We start from the raw sequence: 7907 nt of genomic DNA, 5'->3' as shown, positions 1-7907 counted from the left end.
AAACAACTGTTGTTTAAATTTGCAAAATACAGTGGGTCCTTGTTATCCACTGGAGTTTATTTACAGGACCCCCTGTGGATAACAAAACCCGTGGATGCTTAAGTCCCATTAAATACAATGGCATAACAAAATGGTGTCCCTTATATAAAATGGAAAATCAAGGTTTTCTATTTGGAATTTATAATTTTTTTGAATATTTTCAAGCTGTGGATGCTTGAATCCATGGATAAAAAATCTGTCGATAAGGAAGGCTGGCTGTAATCTGTTGCAGCAAAAAGCCAGGTTTCAATGGCAAATTTTTTGTCTGCCAAATCATTGCTTCCCATGCAATTTGATGGGGAGGGCTGGCAATTCCCCTTCTGCCCACCAGTGTGCCAGAGACCGATAACATTTGTGCCCATCAGTTACAAAGGTTACTTTCTTCCCTGAAAACTTGATAGGGAACGGCAGCACTTGGCACAGGGATCAGCACTGGTTCATGGGCTACCACTCTGAGTAGCACTCTGCTACTACCACTGATCATGTTTAGTGTACATATACTTGAAATTCTTAGTAATACTTCATGCATTTCATGAGCATCATGAAAGGTCTTGCTATAATATGTGTTACTCTTTAAGGCGCCGCAGGAATCTTTTTGTTTAAACTGTTGCAGAAGGCAGCAAGCTATTGGCCCATAGTTAGGCTTCCTTCCCTTTTTCATGTAAACTGCAGCTCCCGCAGGATGAGACTGCACTAGTTGACCATTTAATGTGTATTGTCACTTTCAGAACAGAAAGGATACAGGCAGTCTTTGGAAAACTCAATGTAGAATCATCAAGGACTGTTGCTATGTTATAGACCATGGTTGGGCCTTCTGTGGCTCTTGGGACTTTTAGTTACAGCCCATGGGACCACTGACAAACCCCTCACACCTGTCAGACTCCCCCCCCCATTGTTCACTACCCCAAAATTTCTCCGAACTGCTCAAGAACTCCCTGAACTGTACAAAAAGACAATAGTTTTCTCTGCTGACCCCCACCCAAAACTTCCCTAAAATAGGAGAGAGAGAGAGAGAGAGATGTCCAACTTGGAGGGGGAAAGTGTCCCATGAAACATGAGGACACATTCCCGATACCTTTAGAAATAATAGATTTTGAGCACTTATATTGTTCTAAAACTAAATAGGGCCTAGAAATTCATGGCTCTCCCTTAACAAAGAAAATAACTACGTATTCTTGGTCAAAGTACTGTGTGAAAATATTGAGGAATTAATATGACTTAGCTACACATAGCGATGAGTTTGGAAATGTTTTTCAATGTGCTTCTGAAACCACCCTATGCATGCATAGAGTGGCCATGGAAGGGAACAGCAGCTGGAATAACCACAACACACCAAGAGTTGCAAGATAAGGCCACAACTTTATTATATCATAAGGTTGGCTCCAATGCATAAGGTCTGGATCTGTCATCCACAAATCCCTGATTATAATAATAATTTTTTTATTTATATTTTCCCGCCTCTCCCCACGGATCGAGGCGGGATTACAGCTAGTATCAAATCAATGATACATCATAATTACAATAATTTAAAATCAGCTCATAAAATAACATATCTAAAAAAACACATGATTTACAAATACAATTTAAAAAACGTCCTGAGGTACATATATATTTGGGGTGATTTCCCTGATAAAGGGTCAGAGGGGTATGCTTTCTGGAAGAGATGGGTTTTCAACGCCTTTTTAAAGGCGCCTAGAGTGGAAATGAGTTGAATCTCTTCTGGGAGATTATTCCAAAGCGTTGGGGCCATAGCTGTAAACGCTCTTTGGTGAGTGGCTATTAATCTCACTTTGGGATGTTCGAGTAGGAGCTTCCCAGTTGTTCTGAGAGTGCGGGGCGGATTGTGTAGGGAGAGGCATTCCCTCAAGTAACTCGGGCCCAAGCCATTTAGGGCTTTAAAGGTGATAACCAACACTTTGTATTGGGTTCGGAAGCTGATTGATCAATGAACCCCATTTGCTTGGTCATGGCCAATCTTCAGGATGACAAGGGGCCGACTGGTTACAATGCCCATCCACCCTTTGGTAACAGGTTGTTCGCTTGATTGCATCTCTGCCCATTGTCACCCAGGGACACTGAATCTATGTTGCCCCCGCAATGGTGACATTGCTGCACTCTCAGCACCCCCATGTCCCCGTTGGACTCCCAATCCAGTGCTATGCAGCCCTGGAAACCACACCCACTAGATCCAAGACCTATGTAACTGCCCTGGAAGTTGTGACAACATAACACAGAACCCAGCAGAGGGTGGGTGGGTGAGGAGAGCTGAGAATGTTGCTGGGGACCTCGTCATGTGGCCTTAAATAGGACTCTCCATGAATGAGGGGCTGAGATGGGGTGGAAGTCTTGCCTTCTCAGACCCTCAGCCAATCCCGAGGGGTGCCACAGCCATCACCACCCAATCAGGAGGAACTCCCTTCCCTGGCACCCTCTGGGACTTGTAGTCCCTGCACCTCCTTTTCTGACCCCCAGCCAGCCAATCACGGCTCTGGCAGCCTCCTGCCCAGCATGCCGGGAACAGGAGCCCACTGGGCAGCTGCCTTAGTGCCGCAGTTCCCCCAGCATGGCAACTGGGACGGCCCACTGAGTCGGGCAACCCCTTGAAGCGTTACTGGGCTGTTGCAGCACTATGAACATTTACATCCTGGTGCTGGCATCAAGTCATATAAGTGCCTGGAACCAATGGGGGAAAGAACCACCTACTAGTTTCTCCTCTGCAGAGTTGTCCCAGGTTTTGTGGGGATGTGTGTGTTGGTATGGGAATTGTCCAAGAATACTATTGCAGTGTCTTGGGAAAGATCTCCCTGCCATCAGCTTGCATAATATGAAGAGGAGTGTTTTCGGGGGGGAGAGAGAAATAAACCAGATAGCAACATAGTCCATACAGTTTGCAGAAGCAGGGGAAATTACTTAGAAGGCTGTGAACAATTGTGTGGACAAGACCAGAACCTTTTCCCCATACCATACCAGGTGCTCCTCCACTCTGCCACTGACCTCTCATTTTTCCCCTTCCTAATGGAACAGTTACTCCATCAGGAGCAGCCTCCACCACCATCTAATCTCTAGGCAGCAGGCGTATTACATCAGCAGCCGTTCAGGCCTTTGTTGGTCAGTAATATTTGCTAAAAACCAAGCTTGTTATGTTCATAATGGATTACTTTTTGCTTATTGGCAAATACCCTTGGAGGCAGAATGGAAGATAGATGTTTTGTTTGAAACACACACACATGCTTATTTCTGATTAACTCTCTGAATTTCCAAAGCTAGTTATTAGAGGAAGAGAGAGCTTTTCTAGGGGTATGACATGTCTGCCTTCAAGTTCCCTGTCAATTTATGGCAACCAAATGAATTTCATAGGAACTTTATAGACAATGTATCACTATGAATATCAGATGCTGTAGGATTTCAGTGGGAGGAACTGGCAAAACCACTCTGAGTATTCTTCCCCTAAGAATATCCTATAAAATTCATGAGGATAAATCAACAAGCAATTTGAAGACAGACACACATTCAGACATGCTTTGCCATTGCTTTTTTTATGAATATAGCCAGCCATACCTGATATTCCTTAGAGGTCTCCTATCCAAGTACTAACAAGCCCTGGCCATGCTTAGCTTCCAAGATCAGACAGGATCTGGCCCCTTCAAGGTATTTAGACCAAGTAGGGATGTCATAATCTCAAGTAAAGCAAAAGCTGAAGATAGTCTACAAATGAGTGTCTTGAAAAAGAAAAGTGGGTTTGGGGGCAGTAATTAGGCATATGGAAGGAAACAGAAAGCTTTCCTTAAGTCTCACTGAGGTGTGCAGGTGCTGTCCCTGCCTTATGAAAAGAAACACCCACTGCCCCTGTCAATTTCATCTCAACCTCAGTACCCAGGTTTTATGACTCTGCATGCTTTGCAGTGCAATTTGAAAGGTGACTGTTCAAGAGGGAAATAAGTGGACCTTAAACTCCAGATCAGCCTCCTGATAAAAAGATTGAGTCAGTCTGAAAAGCTACGAAAGGGCTGTTCCTTTAGAGGAGAGGAGACACAAGCTTCACAATCACTGCATTTTCTCTGTGGCTGCAAGTTGCCCTGTCTTGGCTACTACTGTACTTAATAAATAAGCTACAACCAATTTCTTCAGAAGAAGAGAGAACAGCAGAAACATTTCAAAAAAGGTAAGATCTTATGAGAAGGGCACTGTGATAGTAGAAGAAAAACAGTAAAAACTCCTGCACAGTGATCCATGTGAATAGTGGGACTGGCTAATGTTTAACTTATAAAGCCTCTGCCAAGAACCTTTGGTTACTTTTGTGAGTGAATGTTCAGCTGGAGGAAAGCAGCTTTGCTTTGTGCTCATTTAACATTGCCTTGCAAAACAGCAGAAGTATGAAATAACATGGGCCTTATTTTGTGATTTTGTGATAGGAATAATTGTTCTAAAATTGTTAGCTTACCACTAGTGGAAGTATTGGACTGAGTCTCATCCAAGGAGAGTAGACCTATTGAAATTAATATAATTTTCTTAAGTGTTAGACTCACCATTTAACAAATAATTCAACCACTCTACTAGGGACAAGCATCCAGCATAGTGGCTATGTACAAGTTCCAATAGCATTCATTTTTTTCAATACTGGTAGAGTTCTGCAAAAAAATTGACACAAAAAATTGCTCAAGAGGGTTTCCCAACAGTTTTCAGGGTATGTGGAGTGCTGTAGGGAGAAGGCATCACCAGTTCTGGCAGAAGCAGCATGATCCAGCAGAAGTTCACCACTAGACTGTGGCCAAGTTGATGACATCAGATTATTTATATTATATACGACCTATTAGATGGGAAGAACACTGACCTAGCTTGTATCACAGAGACCTGGCTGGGGGAGGACAGTTGTGTGACCTGGACTAAAGCTCTCCCATCTGGGTATGTAGTGAAGGAGCAAGTCAGGGAAAGTGGGCGAGGGGGAGGCATGGCAGTAGTCCATAAAAGTCATATCACCTTGACCAGGAACCCGGTTCCAAAACTGAGACACATCGAATGTATATACCTGACCCTAAAGGCCAAGGACAGTCTGGGGATTCTGTTGGTCTACCGTCCACCCCGTAGCCTAACAGACTCCCTGGCCGAGCTGACACAGCTGGTCTCAGAGCTGGAGCTCTTAGTCCTGGGGGACCTCAACATCCCCTTCGAGGCCGGCTCATCAGATCTAACAGGTGCGGCTCGGCAGTTCATGGACTCCATGACAGCCATGGGCCTGTCCCAATTGGTCCAGGGTCCAACGCATTGCGCAGGTAATACACTCGATGTGGTCTTCAGTACGGACCAAGGACATCCATGGGTGGAAGTAAATGATATCTCCCCCCTGTCATGGATGGATCACTTCCCGGTCAAGATTGAACTGAATGCCAAAACTCAAAAACCTCTCGGGGGTGGAAGGCCTATTAGAATGGTCCGCCCTCAAAGGTTGATGAAACCCAAAAGGTTCCAAGATGCCCTAGAGGGGATTATGTTTGGGAACGATGGCGATCCTGTTGAGACCCTAGTTAATAACTGGAATGAGAACCTTACCGGGGTAATAGACAGCATCGCTCCCAAACGTCCTTACCAGCCCACTCCGAATAGAAAACCATGGTACACACTAGAATTACATCAGATGAAGCGGGCTGCGCAACGACTCTAGCGCTACTGGCAGAAACATCAGCGCTTATCTGATAAGACGCTCCTTGAGAACATGTTATGCTCCTACGGAGTGGCAATCGATGCAGCACAGAACTTGTTCTGTGCTGCATGGATTGCATCGGCAGAGTCTTGTCCAGCAGAGCTGTTCAGGGTGGTCAGGGAATTAACACAACTACCGACCACCCTGAACCCTTTATTAGAACCAACTATAGCCTGCTGTGATGCTTTTAATGACTTTTTCGCCAATAAAATCTCTCAGATAAGGGCGGATCTTGATGCTGGTCCTTCAACAGAACCTATAGTAGAGGTATCCAGTGACTCTGGAAACAAGGTTATTCTGGATCGTTTTGAGTTTGTAAATACCGAGGATGTGGACAAGCTCCTTGTGAGTGTGAAAAGGACGACGTGCCCTCTCGATCCCTGCCCTTCCTGGTTGACCGTTCAGGGAGGAGATGCTATAAAAACTTCATTACATCGTATAGTTAATGCATAATATAATTATAATTATAATTAGAATTAGAATTAGAATTATTTATTTATTTATTTATTTATTTATAGCCCGCTTTTCCAGGGTAGATCAAAGCGGGTTACAGCAAAGCAAAAGGAATACAAAACAGATGCATCTCTTCAGGAGGAGATATTTCCACTGGCCTTAAAACAGGCAATAGTGAAACCACTTCTAAAGAAACCCTCCCTTGACCCCCTGCAGATGTGTAACTATAGACCGGTTTCTTTATTACCATTCTTGGGCAAGGTGATTGAGAGGACATTCGCCTTTCAACTCCAAGCCGTCTTGGATGAAACTGATTTTCTAGACCCATTTCAAACTGGCTTTAGAGCGGGATACGGAGTTGAGACTGCCATGGTCGCCTTAGTCGATGATCTCCGTCCGGGCATCGACAGGGGAAGTGTGACCCTGTTGGTGCTCTTGGACATCTCAGCAGCCTTCAATACCATCGACCATGATATCCTTCTGGAATGCCTGAGAGAGTTAGGTATCGGTGGCACTGCGCTCCAGTGGCTCTGGTCCTACCTCTCAGGAAGATTCCAGATGATGAGGCTGGGGGACAGCTGCTCTCGTAAAAGAGAGCTGACATCTGGCGTCCCTCAAGGCGCCATTCTGTCCCCCATGCTATTTAACATTTACATGAAGCCGCTGGGTCAGATCATCCAGAAACATGGAGCGCGGTGTTATCAGTACGCTGATGACACCCAGATCTATCTCTCCATGTCTCTGACTGATACAGTGACTAAGGATGCCATCTCTCCTTTGGATGCCTGTCTGGAGTCAATAATGGGCTGGATGAGGAAAAACAAACTGAAGCTGAATCCAGTGAAAACAGAGGTACTCATGATAGGTACCCCAAGTCCAGGCAGGGAAATTTGCCATCCAGTCCTGGATGGGGTCACACTTCCCCTGAAGGACAAAGTCCACAGTTTGGGAGTACTCTGCAGTTATCATCTCAAGTGGATGCGATGGCCGGGAGTGCTTGGTACCAGCTTCGGCTGATACGCCAACTGCGTCCCTGTCTGGACCGAAAGGACCTTGAAACTGTAGTACATGCACTGGTAACCTCTCGCTTGGATTTCTGTAATGCACTCTACATCGGGCTACCTTTGTACCAGGTTCGGAAGCTACAGTTAGTTCAAAATGCTGCAGCCAGATTGGTCGCTGGAACTTCCAGGTCAGACCACACAACACTGGTACTAAGATCTTTACACTGGCTGCCTATCAGCTTCCGGGCTCAATACAAAGTGTTGGTTATTACCTATAAAGCCCTATATGGCTTGGGCCCGAGTTACTTGAAGGAACGCCTCTCCCCATATAGTCCACCCCACACTCTCAGAACATCAGGGAAAAATCTACTAGTACATCCTAAGGTGAGACTGGCAGCAACTCACCAGAGAGCATTTACATCGACTGCACCAATTTACTGGAATAAACTTCCAGAAGAGCTTCGTATGACCTCTACATTGGATGCTTTTAAAAAGGCTCTAAAGACCCACCTCTTCCAATTAGCATTTCCTTTGGACTCTTTATAGAGAATGTCTCCTCTGATAGAAAAGGTTAACTGCGATTGATAGATTCCATGTTTGCTTTATATGCTGTTTGGTTTTATTAGTTTTACTGATAGATATTTTATGATGTGCTTTTTATGATGTATAATTTTTAAAGATTCTGTGAACCGCTTTGATCGCTCCGGAAGAGC

At 44.8% G+C, this 7907-nt stretch overlaps 1 protein-coding gene across 3 annotated transcripts in view; it reads left to right on the top strand.

The window, feature by feature from the left end:
- Nucleotides 1-4017: 4017 nt before the first annotated feature.
- RAB17 (RAB17, member RAS oncogene family) overlaps nucleotides 4018-7907 on the top strand; it is a 37172-nt gene continuing 33282 nt past the window's right edge. The window contains exon 1 of one of the 3 annotated variants that reach the window (XM_042446210.1): nucleotides 4018-4197. The gene's annotated coding sequence lies outside the window, so the exon portion shown is untranslated. Of the gene's footprint in view, nucleotides 4202-4841; nucleotides 4942-7907 lie in introns of those variants that run through there. The other 2 variants (XM_042446212.1, XM_042446211.1) reach the window with 2 other exon arrangements.

Source organism: Sceloporus undulatus, chromosome 1, assembly GCF_019175285.1.
Source record: "Sceloporus undulatus isolate JIND9_A2432 ecotype Alabama chromosome 1, SceUnd_v1.1, whole genome shotgun sequence".
Taxonomy (NCBI): domain Eukaryota; kingdom Metazoa; phylum Chordata; class Lepidosauria; order Squamata; family Phrynosomatidae; genus Sceloporus; species Sceloporus undulatus.
This window is presented reverse-complemented; position numbering and strand designations above follow the sequence as displayed.